Below are 21,370 nucleotides of genomic sequence, written 5' to 3'. Positions count from 1 at the left end.
AATGGCTGAGTAATATTCCATTGTATATATTGATATGTACCTCATCTTTATCCATTCATCTGTCGATGGACATTTAGGTTGCTTCCATGTCTTGGCTATTGTAAACATCACTGCAATGAACATTGGGGTGCAAGTATCCTTTCAAACGATTGTTTTCTCCAGATATATGCCCAGGAGTGGGATTGCTGGATCATATGGTAGCTCTATTCTTAGTTTTTTAAGGAACCTCCATACTGTTCTCCATAGTGGCTGTATCAATTACATTCCCACCAACAGTGTAAGAGGGGTCCCTTTTCTCCACACTCTTTCCAGCATTTATTGTTTGTAGATTTTTTGATGATGGCCATTCTGACTGGTGTGAGGTGATATCTCATTGTAGTTTTGATTTACATTTCTCTAATAATTAACAAGGTTGAGCATCTTTTCATGTGCCTCTTGGCCATCTGTATGTCTTCTTTGGAGAAATGTCTATTTAGGTCTTCGGCCCATTTTTTGATTGGGTTGTTTGTTTTTTTGATATTGAGCTACATGAGCTGTTTGTAAATTTTGGAGATTAATTCCTTGTCAGTCGCATCATTTGCAAATATTTTCTCCCATTCTGTGAGTTGTCTTTTTGTTTTGTTTATGGTTTCCTTTGCTGTGCAAAAGCTTTTGAGTTTAATTAGGTCCCATTTGTTTATTTTTGCTTTTATTTCTATTACTCTAGGAGATGGATCTAAAAAGATATTGCTGCAATTTATGTCAGAGTGTTCTGCCTGTGTTTTCCTCTAAGAGTTTTATAGTGTCCTATATTTAGGTCTTTAACTCATTTTGAGTTTATTTTTGTATATGGTGTTAGAGAGTAAAACAATAAAAAATAAATGATATTTTAATAAAGTACAGTACAGTTTACTTATTCTACTATTGCTATCATGACTACTACTATTGAGTGTATACCCATTATTACAGAACTATGGAGTGCTATTAGTACAGTTTATCAGACATCAGCTAGACCAGTATCTTCCCACCCTTATCCCGTATTTGTCAAGTGAAGAAACTAAGTGGCAAAACTTAGATTTTAGATTTTAAGTAAATTGCCTAATTGCAATTTAATGTTGTTTAACAGTCTTAGGCTTCTGTTTTTCTTTTTCTTCTCCATTCTATAGTTAAAAATAAAAAGCATATAATGTCAATACTATGAATTGACATAATATTGACATCTATCTATATTACTTGCTTTACCTATATTACTTGTTCCAAGAATTTAATTTTAAAATAATTTAAGAGTTTAGATATCCATGAAAATTATTCATTTAAAAAATCTAGTTTTAGAACAATATGTGTTCTAAGACCCAGTTTTTGCTTCAAAATGTATATTTTTGTGTATTTATATTTGTATGGATGCATCTATGTATATTCAAATAAAAATTCTTATGGAAGCATACACTTCTCAGCCCTCTGGGAGAAAAGTTAAAGATAATAAGGGAAGAACTTTGACTTTTTTTTCTTTATACACTCCTGTATTAATTGCATTTTTCAATGATAATTTAAAACTTTTGTAATCTATCTTTATAAAATTTGCTTTACCAATTTTATATGATCCCATCCAAAATAGCAATAAAAAATCCAAAATTTGGGGACATAAATACAACTAAATCCATTTAAATTATTTAAATATGTCATTAATTTTATGTAAGTAAAACAGCTAAATGGAGCAAACAAACAAACTCTGTATACAGAGCACTAGGGCAATAATGAGTAACCCAACAGGGATTACTCCTTACTCAAGTGATGAAGAGTAATAGTGTAGGTGATGGTCAAGGTGTATCATCAAACACTGAGTCAGAGGGTATAGAGGTGCTGTCTTCCTCATTGTAAATAGTATAAAGAAAAAGTGGGGGGAAGAAGACAAAGAGAAGGATGGGAAGAATAAAAGAAGGAAAGAGGAGGAGGAGGGGGAAAAAATTAGAGAAGAATAAAATATAATCAGATTTTTACCAATCCCATATAGAGATTATTTGATAATAAAAAGGTAAATCTAACCTCACTAGTCAATGTCTCAATTACTCAGTGAGTAAAATGAGTTCATGTGTTCTTGATATGATTTAAGATTTTTCTCAATCATGTGAAAACTTTTATAAAATATGGAATTTTACTAATATCATAGCATATAGCATTAGAGCTTTAGTATTTTCAGTAATTTTAAGTTGTTTTAAAGAAAATCTTCCAAGTACAAAGCAATCTACTATGAGTTTTACCTATTTTTGTATTGTGTCAATTTTTTACTGGAAGTAAAGAAATAATGAAGAAAAAATTAATAAAAGCTATTTTTCACAAATGTACCAAGTTTATAATGTACAACAAGACACAAATAAAACACAGACCTAGAGAATTAGCCTATAAATACCATAGTTCATACATTCATGGAAGATAGGTAATATGACTCATCTTATGGTTAAATTGACCATGGGAGGTTGTGAAGAAATTAATACTCCATGTGTTATTTATAAAATAAATGTGTTTATACATTTTGAAAGGGAATAAAGAACAAAGTTCTGTTTTTAATCAGTATGGTTTGGAAAGAAAATAAAATTAGTGATATTTATAATAAAAAATTTAATATCTGCATATTCTGTTTTCAAACAAGATTGTGGGAAATGAATAAGGAGCTATCAGACACCTAGAAATAAAAAGCAAAGATGATACATTTTCCTTAATGAATATATTTTGTTACAGAATAGGACAAGTTTGTCTCAATATTGTTATTATTTTCTTGGTTAAATTTCAGTTCTGTTGAATCATGTGAGAGCAAAGATTAAATTGGGATTTTTTTTTTAAGAGGGGAAGGGATAATACAGGCATAGAAAAACACCATAGAAATTTAAACACTGAAAAAGTTAAAATATAACTGAGTGATTAAAATCGTTAGCCTCCAATGCAACCCAATACTTGTAAAATCTAGTGTTTCAAGATTCAAACTAAAAATCTAGAACCCACATAAAGCAATGGTTAATTAAAAGAAAAACCCTACAGAAATAATAGTTTCTGATATAGAGTAAAATGACTTTCTAAGTAGGTAATTGAGCTATAGGAGAAAAAACAAAGTTTTAAATCTGAATAAGGGAAAATTAAATGAAAATTACAGTGCAAGCCTACTGACAAAATTCTATTAATCTTGCTTCTTGTGAGTTTATCTTTATATATATTTCAATTGAGTAATATAATTGGTCTTTTAATAACATGTTTTCTATTTTTGTCCTAGAAAAAGAAGAAAAGTAGAAAAAGGAGATAATGAAGAAACAGCCGTTATTCAGTCATTTTTCTGCAGCTTTACCTGAAAGGAGAATTGCTTCTATGTGATTCATTGCAAGATACCAACAGCATCAGGTAGCAATTATCTTCTATTATAGTGCCAATATACCTGCATAGAATAATCAGTCTTTATGCCATTTCAGTATAAATTTATTTTTTAGTAAAAATGCCATAAATGTGTGTGCATGCGTATGTGTTTATATAGATGAGAGACAGAACATTTTATTAACTATCATTTATTAAGGGAATGTCCAGAAGATTTGTGCAACAGAGATAACAGATGTTTTATGTAAAAGAAAGTACAATGAAGAACAGAAATACTGCAAATTGTAGTAATCAAATGCATAATTAGATAACAAGATGCTAGTTTAAAATATAGTCAAGTCCTAAAGTTTTTTCTTTCTTTTTTAATACATGTCCTATAGTTGTTTTTTGAAGACTACTATATCCTTAGTCAGGTAAAAACATCACAAGATTTTTGACAGTTCTTAAGTATCATCATTCTGTATTAATTATGGAATTTGTGGTACTCCCAGAAGTATAAATAATCTAGGTACATAAGGAAATGGCAACTTTATGATGATTCTTAGCACATCTACATATATTCATTCATTCATCCTTTCCTTACTTATTGAACGCCAACTATACTCTAGACGCTATTTAGTTCTAGGCATAAAATGGTGAAGAAGATAAGCACAGTTTCTGGTCCATGCATTTTCTTTTTTATTGAGAAACAGACAATGAACAAATATACTAACAAACAAAACAGTTTCAAACTGTCGTCAGTTCTATAAGAGATAGAACCAAGGTGCTGTGCTAGAAACAAATGGCTGGAGGGGCTGGATGGTTATTTTCAAGATCGTTCAATAAGCAGGCCAGGGAATTCCTCTTTGGAGAGGTGTTTTTAGGCTGAGACCTACAAGACAAGAATAAACTGGGTCTGCCAAGATCCAGAAAAAGAGAATGATGAAAAAGGACCCTTGGGAATCAGCCTCCTTGATTTGATATGTGTGGTCAGGGTGCAGTACCCTGGGGGAGAGGGTTGAGATGAGATTGGAAGAGGGAGGGGAGGGGGAGACGAGGCCCTACAAGTGGTAGGAGGTGTGTATTTTAACTCAAGTGAAAAGAAAAATCACTGAAGAGTTTCAAGCAATTTTTTGACATAGATATTAATATTATTTGTCCGAATTAAACACTAGTTCCTAGATGCCTGAGACTCCAATATCAATAACTAGGCTATCTGACTCAAATCATAGATATTTAATATTATCCAAGTGCAGAGAAGGCACAGGAAACTATGTTGGAAGAGGAGTTTGGGGTAGATTGAAGAGGAAGGGTAATGAGAGTCCCTTATGATCCAATAAAGTCAGAAAAGAAAGATATCAAGGTGGAGAAAAAAGCAAAGAGTGAGACATAAGTGTCATAAGCTTTCACCAGATCTTCTGAAATCCCCATCAGAGGTGTGGAGTTAATTGAGGGGAAAGCCCAATCAGAAGGGTTTTTGCCCATTTCTCTTCTGAACTCTGAAAAGGGGACCTTACAGTGTGGTATTTGTAGCAACATGGGCCAGCCACGACACAGGAAAAAAAGTGAAGATACGGTGGCATTAAGCAGAGAGAGGACCTGAGACCGTGCTCAGAGCTTCCCTTGTTTCTCGGGGCATGCATGGGACTTAGAAGTGCCCACATGCCCCACAGAGAAGGTGCAGGAAGGTAGCTGAGTCCAGAGCTAGGAGACCAGTGTGTGGGTAGCTACAGTGGCAAGAGGCAAGGTGGCTATGGTGCAAAAGCCTCAGCATAACTAGCCTTGTCAGGCACCAGGTGGATGATGTTTCTGAACATCGGAGGGGAGGATAGCCAAGCTCTCAAGTGTCCAACAGAACAAGTCACAAATATATGCTGCACCTCAGAACATAGTGCAGTAATCCTGGGGATGGACCATCCATTATACAGCCGAGACCTGGGAGGATGCAGACGCCCAGAGGTCACCCCATGAGCTCCAGGTCTCCCCTCCACTTCTGCAGAGGCCCTTTTGTGTCCCCTCCCCACATTCCCACTTGCCATTTTGAGACCTGCGGATGGCAGTCTGTAAAACAAAGCACTTTCCTGAAACAAGGTTCAAGCCAGAGTCTAAGATGCTATAAATCAGCCAGTTAATATCCCCACCATGAACTCCGTCCCTGTTTGGCAGGGTCAGGGCTTGTGAGGAAGATTAGATTTGTTAGAGAAAATCAAGAACCTTCAATTATTTTGTACATTGGAGTTGTCCCAAGTGTAAATGTGCAGCGTGAACACAACACTTAGATTTAATAATTATTCCATTTATTTCAGTTCATTGACTGCCTACATGTAATTAGTATACATTTACAAATACATGTTTGTGAAGGTTGGTGTACTGCTATTAAGGAAGTACTCTGAAATGAAGAGTATTCTGAACCTGAGTAAGAAATCTCCTGTTCCGTGGCTGACACTGTGACTGCCACCAGCTGGTTCTGTAACCTGGGGCAAGTCATTTAATTTCTCTGGGCATTCATTTTCTCTGAAAAAATGAGGAGACTGGACCAAATCATTGCTAAGGTCCATTTTGATTTCTGATGTCTGTCACGCGAGTGCTGAAATGAGGCCTGCTGAGATGATGGTGGTTAGATTTGCATTAATCAAGAAACAAGGATAATAAGTGTAGAACCATTTAGTAAATCCAGGCCATTTGCCTGGCACAAAGTAAGTCATTTTATGTAGGTTATTTCTAATCATCTAAATAAACCCACGAGGAAATAGAAGTTCAGAGAGGCTGTAATTTGTTCTGTGCTACACACCTGGTAGGTGGCAGAGGCAGGCTTGTGACCCATGCTTTCTCTCTGGAGTTTTTGAATTAGATAGTATGGTGCTTATTATTCATCTCTATTGTTTAATTTGAAGATTCCACCTTCTAAGCATTGTTAAGATCCTATCCTTCAAGCTCCTCAAGTTATGAAGCTATTTTTATAGCATCAAGGCAAGGCAAACCGTCCCAAGTTCCTGAAGAACTCACTGATACCATTGATTTAGTACTTATTTTCAAGGCATGTATTTATATATATGTATATATATATATATGTATATAGATGGATAGATGGATAGATAGATAGATAGATAAATCTCCTGTAAATATATCCTGTGTACCTACAACCAAATTGTATATGCTTCGAATGAAGGCCAAGGACCCGGGCCAAGGAATGGTCAGGAGGTGTCTGGCACCACCAGGGCTGGAATTCAGAGTGAGGTGGTTGAGAGGTGGAAAAATCTCAGGAGCCACTCACTCCCAGGATCATGCCAGTGCAGGGCCACCTCACCCCAGTCCTGGCCGTGGGCAGCACAAAGCAGCTGGTAGATAGATACCTCACTGGGGCCATTTGAAGTTCAGCAAGATTAGTTCTCAAAAGTGATATCTATAGAAGTTTGGCTGCACAGTGAGATGCTATGTGATGCCTAGAGAATCAAACTTGTGGAGAGAAAACTGGTGTCCAGAAAGATAGAACAGGGCAGCGTTGGTGATATAGAGGTGAGCATAGCTGCCTTCCAGAGAGATAGATAAGAGGTAAGCCAGCGTGGGAGGATATTCCCTGGTAGTGTATCCTTATGGTAGAATGACGGGTCACCAGAAGAGCTGAAACAAAGGTAAATGAGCAGATATCTTTCCATGCAATCATTTCCTGGAGCTAAACCATAGCAATGCAATGTTATAAATGGAAAGGTTTCTGAAGCAACTCCTGTGTATTGTTTTAAGGTTTTACCCATGTGTGTTAGTCTCTAGGGCTGCCATAACAAAACACTACAGACTGGGTGGGTGAAACAACAGAAATTAATTTTCTCACAATTCTGGAGACAAAAAGTCCAAGGTCAAGGTGTCAGCATGTTTGGTTTCTTCTGAGGCCTCTCTTCTTGGCAGAGATGGCTGTCCTCTCACTGTGTCCTCACAGTCTTTTCTCTGTGATCATGCATCCCTGGTTTCCCTTGTGTGTCCAAATTTCCTCTTCTCCTACGGACACCAGGCAGATTGGATTAGGGCCCACTCTAATGGCTTCATTTTAACTACTTTTTTTTCTTTCCAGTTTTATTGAGGTATAATTGACATACAGCACTGTATAAGTTTAAGGTGTACAGCATAATGATTTGATTTATATATGTTGTTAATGATTATCACAGTAAGTTTAGTGAATATCCATTGCCTCATATAGATACAAAATTAAAGAAATAGAAAAAAATATATATTTTTTCCTTGTGATGAGAACTCTTAGGATTTACTCTCTTAACTTTTGTATATAATGTACAGCAGCATTGATTATATTTCTTATGCTGTACATTACATCCTAGTACTTATTTTTATCTTAGAACTGGAAGTTTGTACCTTTTGACTGTCTTCATCCAATTGCCCTCTCCCCACCCTCCATCCCTGGTAACCACATATCTCGTCTCTTTTTCTATGAGTTTGTTTTGTTTGTTTGATTTTGAAGTACAATTGACCTACAACACTGTGTTGGTTCCTGGTACACAATGTAGTGATTTGATATTTCTATACATTTCAAAATGATCACCATGATAAGTCTAGTTACCATCTGTCACCATGCAAATATATTGCATAATTATTGATTATATCCCCCACACTGTACATTTCATATCTTTGATTCATTTATTTTGTAACTGAAAGTTTGTCCCTCTTTTCTCCCTCACCTATTTCTCTCCTCCACCCATCCCATCCCCCCTCTGGCAACCACCTGGATTGGATTAGGGTAGCCTTAATGGCCTTATTTTAACTTAATCACTTTTTGTTAAAGGTCCCATATCCAAATAGTCACATTCTGAGGTACTGGGGGTTAGTGTTTCAGCATATGGATTTGGGGGGGGGAACACAATTCAGCCCATAAAACCATGGATTTAGTAAATTGGAAGCTTTCATATGGGCAAATATCCCTGTAATTGCTACCAGAATGTCATACACATTAATAGATAAGTACAGTTGACCCCTGAACAATTCATGGGTTAGGGGCACCAATCCCTGTGCAATTGAAGATCTGCATGTAACTTTATAGTTGAACCTCTGTATCCGTAGCTCTGTATCCACAGATTCAGCCAACCTCTGATTTTGTAATACTGTGGTATTTGTTGAAAAAAGTCTGTGTATTAGTGTTACAAAAACAAACTTGGGTCTGCTCTCCCATGCACAGCAAAGCAATCTCCTGACTCCAGGTTGTGGTGAAGGAAAGAACTGAGTTTACTGCCAGGCCAAGCAAGGAGTCCTGGTAGCTAATGCTCCCTGATGGATTTCAGGGAAGAGTTTTTAAAGACAAACTGAGGAAGAGAGTTGCAGGGTATGTAATCAGCTCATGCACAATTCTCTGATTGGTTGATAGTGAAGTAACAGGGTGATATTACAGGGGTTAACATCAACAGTCCTCAGGTTCTATCCAGTCCGGGAGCTATGTGTTCATGGTCATCATGCAGTTAGCTTCTTCCTGCTGGTGGGGGTTTTAGTATCTGTAAAACAACTCAGACACTATTATCTATGTCCTTCAGGGAGGAACTAAATATTCTGTGACTCTACTATATGACGAATCTATTGTTTAAATTGTTACCAGTTCTCGTCATCCAACTGCTATCTTTGGTTACTACATGTTCACATTATTCCAATTATTAACTCTTGAGCCTTTTGTGACTCAGAGGAGACCTGGGAAACTAAAGCTTTTCTATAAACGAGAGACTGACAGAGGACATTGTGGCGGGGGGCGGGGGGCTGTCCCGGTAAGGACCCCCCCTAATAGGGTCCTGCCCGGTTGTATTAGTGGACTCACACAATTCAAACCCATGTTGTTCAAGGGTCAACTGTATTTCATTTATTTCTTCCTCTTTCAAAATTCAGTTCTGACAACATAAGAATCAATATGATTTTCTGTATGAATGAATAAATTGAAGTTTACTATCTTGGATGGTCAGTAACACACTATCTGAATAATAAAACTTGAGTTAATTAGAGATATAGCTGAGATGCAATTTAATAAATCACCCAGTCTTTATTATTTGAAAGTTAATATTTTAATTAAATAATTGAACCTAAGCAATGTTACAATCTAAGTAGATAATTCTTATATAGCAGGAGCTCTTCTCTTTTTAGCAAATATCTGAAATTGAATACTTTTTGTTCCTTCTTTTTTATTAGCTTTAATCAGACCTAATTCATATTCCCAGTATGAACTGGATATTTATCACCCTTAATACTATATTAACACTAATTCATCTTTGGACTGGCTTTCTAGTCTTAGGTTATCTTGAAGTAAAAATATCATTTTGCATTCAGCTGCTGAAAAGGTCTCTGTATCACACATATGTATTTTAAGTATTTATTCAAACCATTATGATAATAATGTATAGTCTCCGTTGAATTTTAATCAATTTATTATATTTTTAGCCTTATACAGCTCCTCATCAGCCAAAAGATCAGGACCTTTTCCCTTGTATCCTCTGGGCTAAGATTGCCTGATTTATCTTTATCACATAGCCATGAAAGGAAAAGAAAAACTAATTGTCTAGGTTTTCTTTTTTTGCACATTGCAGTATACCACCAACATTCTTGTCAAGATGCTCTCTAATCAGATGATTATTCTCCTTTTGGCTCTTTAAAAATAAAATAGTCCATCACTCATCAATTATTACTAGCAAAAATCACTGACTTGTTTTAATTTGAAATTTAAATTGAATAGTTTCCCCTTAGAAACACGCCAGTGGCAACTGAGCACACAGAACTTATGCAAAGGTACTCGAGACATTTGTTTTTGGAAAAGTCTATGTTTTTATTTATTACATGTATTTTTATATTCTTTTTTACTTGAAAGATTTGAGGCCGATTATAAATTATGAGATGAAGCAGTATATTCTTTATACAGAATAGAATTTCTTATTGAGTTTTCATAAGATTAATTTAAAATAGCATTTAGCAAATAAAGCTTGTGCCAAGTTTAAAAGGCCCCAAAAGACATAAACTCATAGATGGAATAATTATTCATTTTACAGTAAAGAAACTGAAGCTAAGATCGTACAGGCAAAGTTGTATACAGAGGAATGATCTTGAAAGGGTTTTCATTTTCAGGTTCAGAAATTGTTTGAGGAAAGTGTTCCTGACAGTACCATTGACGAACAAATAAGTGTTCTCGCAGCTAAACATGCATGCACCAAAAATAATTAATTCATTAGGAGGAGTGTTGAGGTACTATGGTAGGATTTAAAGCCAATGGGAGAATGAGTCTTGTCTTGTGTACTGGAAGAAGAAAGTCAGTTGAGAAATAGCATAACATTCAGTATGACTTAATTGCATAGTTTGTGACAATGCTGGCTGACAAAATGGACTGAGATGGAAGAAGTGGGGTTAAGGACGCCTGTGAGAAAATGCCTGCGTCTGATCCATTTGTGAATTAACTGAGGTCTGGAGAAAGACTATGGTGATGAAAATGTGAAAACACATTTTCAAACGTGAAAAACACAACAGGAATTGACTCACATACTCACATATTAAGTCCTAAGGATAGCCTCATGACACTGAAATTAGGTCAAAATTTCAAAAAGAAAAATAAATCATTAATAAAGAAAGTAGGAAAAAGTTATTATTAAAGAGGAAAAACAGGGTTAAGGATGAGGACATCCAAAATTGGGGCTTTACTTTTTTTGTAGAGTAAATCAGCTAAGCCCATATTCATATTTCCTCAGGAATTATTGCTCACAGATTATTTTAAAAATAATGAAAAGTGGTAGCTTCTTTTTTTATTTTACAATAAACTAATATGACCACATAAACTTATATTGACCACATAAAAAGATTTTAAATGCACCTCGCCTTTTGTACTTTGTGTATTTAGCAGCTCTACTCAGAGGGTCTTATATTTTGGACCTGAGAGCCAGTCTACATGACAGCACACATATGCAGTGATGAAGGCCAGGGAAAAAAAATGTCTTTGCTTGCACACTTCCTTTGTACAAAGTCACTTGCCAATATGGAAAAACTCCCTTTTCTCTCTTCCCAGTGATGTTTACGGTAGGGAGGCGTTTGTGTATTGTTTCACAGTGTGCATTTGCAAGTTGTTTGGATGCTCAGCACTCTACCTCTGAGGACCTTGAGCTGGTGGGAAAGCTCAGAATCAAGTCATTTGAAGTGGGAAAACAACTCTGATGTATTGCTCCTTTTCTCTGTTTTCCTTGGTTGCTCAGCCCCCTACAGTGTTTTCAACCCTAGAAGTGTGAACGGCAGTGCAAAGCAAAATCATCACCACGGCTAAGGATATGTCTAATCTAAAGTCGTCCATATGCATTCAGTCATTAACTGTACAACACTTTCTGAAAAGGGAGTATACATCACAGTTCAAAGCTGGGCAACATCATGAAAAAGAACCAGCTTAATTGGGGTTGAGGAAATAACTTTTTTTTTTTTTAATTAATTTATTTATTTTTGGCTGTGTTGGGTCTTCGTTTCTGTGCGAGGGCTTTCTCTAGTTGTGGCAAGCGGGGGCCACTCTTCGTCGCGGTGCGCGGGCCTCTCACTATCGCGGCCTCTCTTGGTGCGGAGCACAGGCTCCTGACGCGCAGGCTCAGTAGTTGTGGCTCACGGGCCCAGTTGCTCCGCAGCATGTGGGATCTTCCCAGACCAGGGCTCGAACTTGTGTCCCCTGCATTAGCAGGCAGACTCTCAACCACTGCGCCACCAGGGAAGCCCCAGGAAATAACTTTTTTTAAGTGACTGCTCCAAGGTCATGAGATTTGGCAGTATACCTGAATAAAAAATATCCAAGGTTTATTACGTTACCTCACCTCTTCTTTTAGTACATGCTTTGCTTTGTGGAAATTGGTGTTGAAATCCCAAGAATTATTTGTTAATACTTGGTAGTGAGTTGAATTATGTTCCCTAAAAAGGCTATGTTGAAGTCCTACCCGCTGTTACCTGTGCATGTGACCTTACTTGGAAAAGACTCCTTCCTTCCAGAACCGTGAGAGAGGACATTTTTTGTTGTTGTTATAAGCAGCCCAGTTTGTGGAATTTTTTTACAGCAGCCCTGGGAAACTAATACATACTCTGAGCTCAATTTTTTCTCTGATTATAAATTATCTACTTATTGTTTTATTTTCATTTTCTCATTACTAAAATAATGTTCCCAATTTTTATTTAGAGAATATTGAGGTACCTTAAAAGACTTCTAGTAACCTTGGGAACTTCTGAACAGAACATACAAATTTAAAGGGAAAGAAACATTTCATCACCTTAATGAATCAATGTCGATTGTGTGAATATGAACATTCTCATTTCCATCTTCAGTCTGGCCTTGGCTTCACTTGCTAACATCCCAGAATTAAATTGTGTGACCTGTTAACTTCCTGAGCGTCTCAGAAGAAGAGACTGATGAGGATGGTGGTAGTGGTGGTGATTGCTAGAAACAGGATAATTCATATCTTAAATCTTTTTAGCTTGATAAGCATTTGTTAGTACTTACTGACAGGTTATATACACAAATATATATATATTGTGTGTGTGTGTGTGTGTGTGTATGCACACACACGTGTATTTACCTTTTGGATAAAAATGTAGGTTTCCATTTCCTTTCATCATAGATTGGATTCCCCAGAAAGCAAAGCCTGAAATAAAAAGGAGTATATGGAGACTTTACTGGGGCATATGAGATACATACACATAATTACTGAGAGAACAAAGCATGGAAGGAGGGAGATTTACTATGATTTTTTTTATCAAGTTGGCCACTTACGTGGGAAATTCTACTACTTTATGGTAAAGAAACTCCTCTATATCCACAACAAACTCAGTGAATATAGCCTTCCACCTCCTTGACCAAAAACCCGGGCCCTCTCTACAGGTCACCACTTCTCTTGCAGTTCACCAAGCAGAGGCAGCTTAATCTCTCACACTCCAGGTATTATAGAACCCCAATGAGATCAGGGAGTCTCTTTGCTTCCCCTGTTACATTGTTTCCCTGTCTTAAATTTCTGACCCTTTCCTTTGATTCTCACAATCTTTCTGTGCACTCCAGCTACTGCCAGCAATTATAATGACTTCAACATTTACCTGAAGGAATCACCAAACATGTGGACTCTCAGTTCCCGGACCTTCTGGTTTCCAAAAGCCTTCCTTACACTGGAGTTCACCCATTGTCTGCCGCTGTATTTACCTTAACCTCTTATTTTACCAATACCTTAAACTACCTTGCCTCTATGTCTCATGAGTGGAGGCCTAAATCTAGAAGACCCACACATCCAAGCTGTTTCCTGGAAAGCTGGCTGTCATGTTGGAGCTGCAATAGGAAGAGGTCATGTGTCAAGAAACTGAAGGCAGCTGGTAGCCGATAGCCAGCGAGGAGCTAAGGCTCTCAGCCCAGCAGCCCACAAAGAAGTAAATCCTGCCAACAACCATGGGAGTGAACTTGGATGCAGATCTTGCCCTAGTTGAGCCTTGAAATGACTGAAGCCCTGGCTAACATCTTGATTACAATCTTGTGAGAAGCCTTGAGCCACAGGTCCCCAGCTAAGTATAACCAGATTCCCAACCCACAGAAACTGTGAGATATTAAAGTTGTTCTTTTAAGCCATTAAGCTTTGGTGCCATTTGTTATTCAGCAATAGATAACAGATGGAGTATCTAAGCACCCCCCCCCAAAAAAAATAGTCATCCATTCCTTTGGAAACTGACATAAATCCTGAAAACCAGTGTTTTGTAATTAAGTAACTGTTAAGTGAAAAGCAACAATAGAGCCTCTAAGAAAAAGAGTCAGAAAAAAAGAAAAAATAGCCCAACGGAGAAACATATACCCCATGATACACCCTATGAATGCATCCAGATTTCTGCCTTTCCCATAAAAGTGCTGTTGGTGCCATTACTATTTATTGTCAGCTCCTAAGGACTCAGTATTCTAGTCAAACAGTACATAATGGATAGAATGACTCTAATGCGTTTTTAAGCCCTCTTTCCAGACTATATGAGCAATTTAATAACACTTATTTCTTCCTATTTCCAGCCTTCCCCTGCTCAGACAATTTATGTAGTAGCATTTTTATCTTATCCTACTCTCACCAATAGGATGTAGTAGAGTAGGTTTTTCCAAATTCTTCTTTGTGCGCTTTATTCCTATTGTTGCCTATATGGACTCTGATAATAATGCTAACAAAATGATGACGATGGAAGGGTCTAATCATATGCAGTTATGGGCCATTCAGGAGCAGGTCACCATCATTAACCTTTGTCCCTTCATGGTTAGACTCCATTGTTCCCATGTGGCGTCTCCATTCTAAATTTATCTTAGGATTTGCTTGTACTATATTTTTGTACTACATCTCACTTCTGTAAACAATCTCCAAAAGGTTTTCACACACATTATCTCACCCTACTGAGACAAAAAAAAAAAAAAAAAAAAGCGAAGGAAGAAATGACAGAGGGTATTGTACTCCTTTTCCAGATGAAGAAATGAAGGTCAAAAAATATTAAATAACAAGCATCAAATCTCATAAGTGTCAGCGCTAAGATTTGAATCTAGGTTTTCTCCTGAAAATTTTCCTGGAGCTTCTTCTGTCTGTTTTAGAGAGGTTGATAGGTGGAAATATGTGTTCTTATTGTATTGGATGGAGATTCAATGGTTGAGGATTTTTCTGCCCTTCACAGGCACATAGTCATGCTCATTCTTTCCACCGTAGAACAAGGTGGAAGTGCGATGGGAATTTAGTAAAGAGTTAAATGGAATATGTGTGAAAAGATGAAGTATTGACGTAATATATGGACACCCCTTGGGCAATCATCATCTAGTATCTCATCAAGATTGGGATGATGTATTCCTGTTTTTGTTTGGTTTTTTTTTTTCAATATCAGACAGTAACAGAGTAATTTGTGGCCAGTGTTTGAGTGTCGGTGTAATGATGCTCAGGACAGCACTTCCCAGTCTTTCTTGGGAGTATATTTTTGTTTTGTGTTTGTTTTAAGACTAAGAAAAGGTCCAATCTCACCATTAGATAGAATGAAACAAAACCATTAAATAAAGGAGGATGTGCACCTCATATTTTATGGTACCTGTATGATGTTTCTGGCTTTAACATAAGCCAATACATTGTTTTCAGCTCTACAAAATGTAATAACACAAAAGAAAGGGGCCCTACTGGTGGAAGTGTGTAAGCTCTCTATCTATTAACCAGTCCATTCAGAGAGTTAAATCTTTTTCTTTGCCTCACTCACATTTAATGCATCTTTGCCAAGAGTCCCGGATATCACACATTTGAAATATCAGAAGAATATAATGAAAAAATATCCAAAAGCCTGTTTTTATGTCTAGATAGTATCTTTTTATATTTTACTTTTTAATTTTTATAGGAATTCACTGTCAGCAGAGAGCTATCAGGTCCTAGACTTTATCTATAGCTCTGGTGAAAGCTCCGCCTGTCTACTTCTGGCTTGTGAGAGTTTCTTTCCTTTGGGGCGGTGGCTGGTGCCAGAGTGAGAGGAAATATCATGCCCTCCGAGAGTCAAGAGCAGCTGGCGCAATTGCCCTGGTGTTTATGGGATATTATAGGCATAAAGGCACATTTGGAGCTGGTTGGGGAACGAACTTAGTGCTTCTTTCTTTTATCTTTATAATCCACTTTCCTAGCAAGGATTATCCTAGCATTCATACTAAATTTAGCAAATGCAGATAAAAAGAAGAAAAAAAGAAAGCTAGGCTGCCACAAGGTACTCTGACAAGGCAATCCATATGCTGGGTAGATAAACTGCCTTTTATCAAATGAAACAATAAAGACACAAAGAAACTTGTTCAAATTGGTTTTTTTTTTTTTTTGGAACAATGAAAACCATTTTTGTACGAATTAACCAGAGGGAGTTGTACATCTGGAAAGCGGTAAACACATAGTTTCTGTTTGGGAGAAAACTGGCATTATTGCCCCCAAAATTATACATCTGCAGTACGATCCAAATTTGTCAAGCTGGGGGGTATCATGGAAAGGAATTTTCTACCAGAAATTTGCATTAGATGGTGTTTTTCATTATTTATTTTAATGACATCTTCCTTCGTTTTTGGCAGAATTTTTATAGTGTGTATTTCATGAAGAGCTACAGAAATTTAATATAATAAAATAAGTAAAATGTCAACATAGCAAAACTAGGCTCCTAAGGTCATAAAGGTGATTTTTTAAAATTTCCTCATAGAAGTCAGGTCTCAGGAAAATTTTGCAAATCACAGAAGTTATTCCTTAGTGCTCAGTTGTCTGCTTTTTTTTAATACTCTCATACTTCCCATAATTCCTTCCTATTATTTTTTTCCCCCTGATCATATAAGATAGGCCTTTTTGATGTTTATTCTTCATTCTTCGAATGAACATCCGCTCTTAGGACATTCACGTCTGCCTTATTCACGTATTAAATAATTAATCCAGAAGACAATTGAGGAGCAACTATGGCCCACAGACTTGAGAAGACACTGGAAATATAAAGATGAATATTTGAATCAATAGTGAACTTCTGTTCAAAACACATCGGAATGCTGTGTAAATGAAAGCTATTAAATACTATACAGCTGAACTCAAAGAAAAAATAAATGAAATTTGTCAGATGCTATTAATGTACCAAGAATACAAAGTCAATGAAGTGTTGAAGTCAAGGTGAGCCTAGGCTTTTCCAACATAGATTTAAATTTTATGGGGTTGGATCATAGATTTTGATGCCCAAATAAGGTTGCAAGAAGAGGCCCTTCATGTCTTGAAAGGCATGAAGCCTCCATATAAACTCAGGAAACAGGAGGCATACTCTGCTTATTCTCCTGAAATATGGCATGGAAATTTTCCATCTGCCCACAGCTCTGGGGGGGGGCGGAGAGTGACCTGGCAGAAATTGGAACCCAAGTCTGCCCACATACAGCTAGGAGATTAAAATTTTTATTCTCAGTGTTTTGAGAGTAAAATTTGCCCCTCTCAGAGGCAAACTTAGAAATCACGTGTATGCTTACATCTAAAACACAGGGTACACCCAGGAAAGACAGTGCCCTCTGGAAATAATCATACCATCAAAAATCACCAACCACATAATGAAGTTAACATCCATGAAAGAATCAACAGATGCAACACAGGTAAATGGAATTCAATTATAATAGTTGATATTCAATGTGTTATTTGGCACAATATTTTAGTATTGTCACAGTATTTTAATTTTTCTCAAATTAAAAAAAAAATTAATTTAATTCTCATTCCTACTTATGTTTATCTGTTGACTTGCACTGAAGTTAAGTTAGAGGAATTTTGTAGTTTTCTGGAATTTGAAGGGGGATTTCATGCACTTGCTTACTTATGCCCTTAACAAATATTTATTCAGAGCTATGTTGTATCAAGTACTGTGCAACATACTTGAGATACAGCACACAAATGACACTGTCAGTGTGGCTCAGGAGATAAAGCCTAGCGAGGCAGGGAGACTAGTAAGAGGGTAGCTATATTTCAGTGTCATAGATTAATGATATAAATAAACAGTACAGCACACAGAGCTCTTGAGTTAACCTGACTTTTTACAATCCTGGAGAAGGGTTACCCTGGTTAAATTTTTTTAATTTAATGCATAGAAAAACGTCCTATAGACACCAGAATGAAATTAAAATTTGCCTTAATGGAAATCACAGATCAAATTGGCCTCAAATACCTCCTCTAACCAAAACTCCAGAAGATTTGGCAATGTCTACACAATTGTTGGTGAAGAAAATGGTGTGCCTCAAAATTGTGTACTCTAAGTTTTCAATCACATGAGAAATTAATTGAAAGATAACCTTATAAATATATGAGCTTAGAAAGTTTGTCACTATGTTACTCAATGAAAAAAGTTGATGAAAAGCACATTGCAGTTGAACCAGAAATAAACCAAAATAAAGAATAGGAAGGTTGGGCTATAAAAGGATATAATTCCAAAGCAAATATAATTCCAAAATAAAAATCAAGTGTTAAAAAATTATTCTTGAAGAGGAAAATACATTCTCTGAAATAAAATTAATAAGAATAATCAGGGGTCTTTGGCTATTAGGATAGTTCCATATTGGTTAGTTAAGAAAAAGCACCTTATTAAAGGTGACAGAAAGAAAGCCAAAAAGAACGTAGTTGATCTTTCTTAAGTGAGATTGGTATAAAGTGAATCTATATTCAACATAGGAAATATTACAGCAACACTAGTGAGGTGACAAGGGCTCATGGAACCAAAACTTCACTGAATGTCCTCAAGTTCAGATTTCTTTTTGGTGAGCCTTGCCAATTGGCAGGATGATGACATTACATCTACAAATTTTTGATTTATTTTAATTACTGATGTTATTTAGGATAAAACCTGCCTGACCAACTTTCTTGAAGTTGATCTTTTCCATGATAAAATATGTTATTAAAACAAAATATAGTCTGTGATTTAAATTCTTGTTGACATCAAAACTATCAATTGTTATTTATTCCTTTTGCTATCTTTTCTTGTGTTTTACTAAAAAGTACCACAAATAAATCCCAAAGGCCTCTATGAGCAGTACCAACAGGTTAATCAAATCTGGAACAAGATAATGGAAAGCATGATAAAGACAAATGGTTTGAAATAAGTAGTCATTTTTTTCACCAGGGAATACTGCAAAAAATTAGAAAATGCTTGGTAGTCTAGTTATGCATTATCTGTTATCATCTTTATGTTTTGTTTGTTTGAAAAGTCAAAAGACTGAAGAAGGTCAAGTTTGTAATGGGAATTTTAATAGAACTTTATGATAAAGGTAAAGTAGTTCTGGGGAAAAAATTTTACCAGTGGAAAAAAGTAATCTGGGTGAAAATACTAGTTAATATGAACCAAAATTCAAAAGTTAGAAAGGCAGCAGTGAAATATAATAAAATATCCTCATCTTATAACAAGGAGAAATCAACCACTACTGTAACTTGTGATAATATAATTGGAGACTGATCTGTGTTTTAAAATTGCAAATGAAAAGTCTAGGATAATTAAAACAAGCTATTTACTTTTAAAATCACTAGAGAAATTAAGAAGGAAAAAGGAAGAACATAAGATAAAAAATTATTAAAATAAAAATTATTAAAATGATGGTTCAGAAATCTGAAAATAAAAAGAATAAACACTACCCTCTTTAACATTACAGTGAAACACATTAAAATAATTCCTCATCCACAATTTATTTTATTTCTCCTAAATATATATTTCTATCATAAGTGGTATTGGAGTTCATAGAGCAGAATACTTTTCTAGCCCTTATAAATGTTATTATATAAAGGTTTTAAAAAGGTAATTAGCTTACTATATTAAAAAGAAAGAAAAAATGTGAAGATGAAATGGGTTATTACACTCAAATTAAACTCAAATTATTTCATTATGATTTAACTTGTGTTGTACAGTGATTCAATCAGTTTTCTTATTTTGTAGTTGGATTCATTACATTATTTGTCATAATCAAATAACATTTATTCAATTTTGTAAAAGCTATCATTACAAAATCATATAATAAGCTCTCATGTTCAGACATTAAAACAGCTAAAATAGCTTTCTTGTCAACGAGTGTAGATTTCCCCTTTCAATTAAAAATAAAAATGAGATGTGACACAAAGGAAAGGTATTAATTTCCAAACCAGGATCAGAGTTCTGGAAATTGGATATATTTTCAATATGCGTAAATGAAGAGTCTGCTTTCAACTGAAAGGAAACTAAATCTTGAAAATGGGTTGACTAATCTATGGTCAACTAATCTATGACAAAGGAGGCAAAGATATACAATGGAGAAAAGACAGTCTCTTCAATAAGTGGTGCTGGGAAAACTGGACAGCTACATGTAAAAGAATGAAATTAGAATACTCCCTAACACCATACACAAAAATAAACTCAAAATGGATTAGAGACCTAAATGTAAGACTGGGCACTATAAAACTCTTAGAGGAAAACATAGGAAGAACACTCTTTGACATAAATCACAGCAAGATCTTTTTTGATCCACCTCCTAGAGTAATGGAAATCAAAACAAAAATAAACAAATGGGACCTAATGAAACTTCAAAGCTTTTGCACAGCAAAGGAAACCATAAACAAGACGAAAAGACAACCCTCAGAATGGGAGAAAATATTTGCAAATGAATCAACAGACAAAGGATTAATCTCCAAAATATATAAACAGCGCATTCAGCTCAATATTAAAGAAACAAACACCCCAATCCAAAAATGGGCAGAAGACCTAAATAGACATTTCTCCAAAGAAGACATACAGACGGCCACGAAGCACATGAAAAGATGCTCAACATCACTAATTATTAGAGAAATGCAAATCAAAACTACAATGAGGTATCACCTCACACCAGTTAGAATGGGCATCATCAGAAAATCTACAAACAACAAATGCTGGAGGGGGTGTGGAGAAAAGGGAACCCTCTTGCACTGTTGGTGGGAATGTAAATTGATACAGCCACTATGGAGAACAATATGGAGGTTCCTTAAAAAACTAATAATAGAATTACCATATGACCCAGCAATCCCACTACTGGGCATATACCCAGAGAAAACCGTAATTCAAAAAGACACATGCACCCGAATGTTCATTGCAGCACTATTTACAATAGCCAGGTCATGGAAGCAACCTAAATGCCCATCGACAGACGAATGGATAAAGAAGTTGTGGTACATATATACAATGGAATATTACTCAGCCATAAAAAGGAACGAAATTGAGTCATTTGTTGAGACGTGGATGGATCTAGAGACTGTCATACAGAGTGAAGTAAGTCAGAAAGAGAAAAACAAATATCATATATTAACGCATGTGTGTGGAACCTAGAAAAATGGTACAGATGAACAGGGTTGCAGGGCAGAAGTTGAGACACAGATGTAGAGAACAAACGTATGGTCACCAAGGGGGAAAACTGCGGTGGGGTGGGGATGGTGGTGTGCTGAATTGGGCGATTGGGATTGACATGTATACAGTGATGTGTACAAAATTGATGACTGATTAAAACCAAAAAAAAAAAAAAAAAAAAGAAAATGGGTTGAAATGGGGTTGTGATGTGACCACTGTCTTCTTA

This window comes from Eubalaena glacialis, chromosome 6 (assembly GCF_028564815.1).
Source record: "Eubalaena glacialis isolate mEubGla1 chromosome 6, mEubGla1.1.hap2.+ XY, whole genome shotgun sequence".
NCBI classification, from domain to species: domain Eukaryota; kingdom Metazoa; phylum Chordata; class Mammalia; order Artiodactyla; family Balaenidae; genus Eubalaena; species Eubalaena glacialis.
This window is presented reverse-complemented; position numbering follows the sequence as displayed.